This window comes from Peromyscus leucopus, chromosome X (assembly GCF_004664715.2).
Source record: "Peromyscus leucopus breed LL Stock chromosome X, UCI_PerLeu_2.1, whole genome shotgun sequence".
NCBI lineage: Eukaryota > Metazoa > Chordata > Mammalia > Rodentia > Cricetidae > Peromyscus > Peromyscus leucopus.
Window position 1 is genome coordinate 32,534,698 of NC_051083.1, and position 867 is coordinate 32,535,564.

An 867-nucleotide genomic window follows, 5' to 3' on the forward strand; every position below is an offset into this window, starting at 1 on the left:
ATCAGCCTGCCTTACATTTCCTTAAGATTATGCTATGATCCAAAGGTCTTCTTATATATTCCCCTATCATTCTTTTTATCCTTTCAAATAGGTCGTGCCTGCATTTTTCTTATTAACACAGTAGTATTTATGTTCTCTCTGTCAAACCCTGAGCCAACCACTTTCAACAGACTTCCTGGGTAAGTACAGGAAAAGGAACATACAGGGAAGACAAGACACAAGAGAAAGAACTATGGGAGGTGGAAGTGAATACAGCTACTTGACATAGGGAAGAGGATGAGAAAGGCCATCATTAGGCAAAAGAGCCCCATGGCTTCTGAGAGGGCAAAGCCTAAAACTGCATAGGAGAAGAGCTGTTGCTTTGGGGAAGGGTTCCTAGCATAGCCAATGATGAGGCTTCCAAAAACAGTTCAAATCCCAGCCCCAAAGCCAGCCATCACAACTGTGGCAGCCCCCGTCCCAATGAACTTGGTGGCTGTGTCGATGTTCCTTGAAATGACACTGGTTTGGAAGGTTTACTAAGGATGAGTGAGGTCAGAGGACTCTAGACTGCCAAGCTACTGAGGCTCTCATTTGTCAATATCTCTGACAAAGATGAACTTGGAGCTGGCATACATTCTCAGGGGTGAGGGGTTAAGACAGGAGAGCTGCTCCCAGGACAGAGAAGACGGAGAAAATACTTGTATTTTGACCTAAAAACGTCCCCCCTGTAACTCTTCCTTTCCTTCAAAGAAATTTCTATGGATAAAGCTAATCCTAGTTTAGTGTATGCTTCCTGGAAGACGCACACTGCCCTGTGAGAGTTATTCCAAACAACAGATGAAGTTGAAGAACTTGAAGTTCAAGAAAAAAAGTTTGTATGGGTAA

General features: G+C 43.6%; 1 pseudogene; it reads right to left on the minus strand.

Annotated features, from left to right (window-relative positions):
* Positions 1-230: 230 nt before the first annotated feature.
* LOC119086598 lies at positions 231-613 on the minus strand (annotated as a pseudogene).
* Between the last annotated feature and the right edge of the window lie 254 nt (positions 614-867).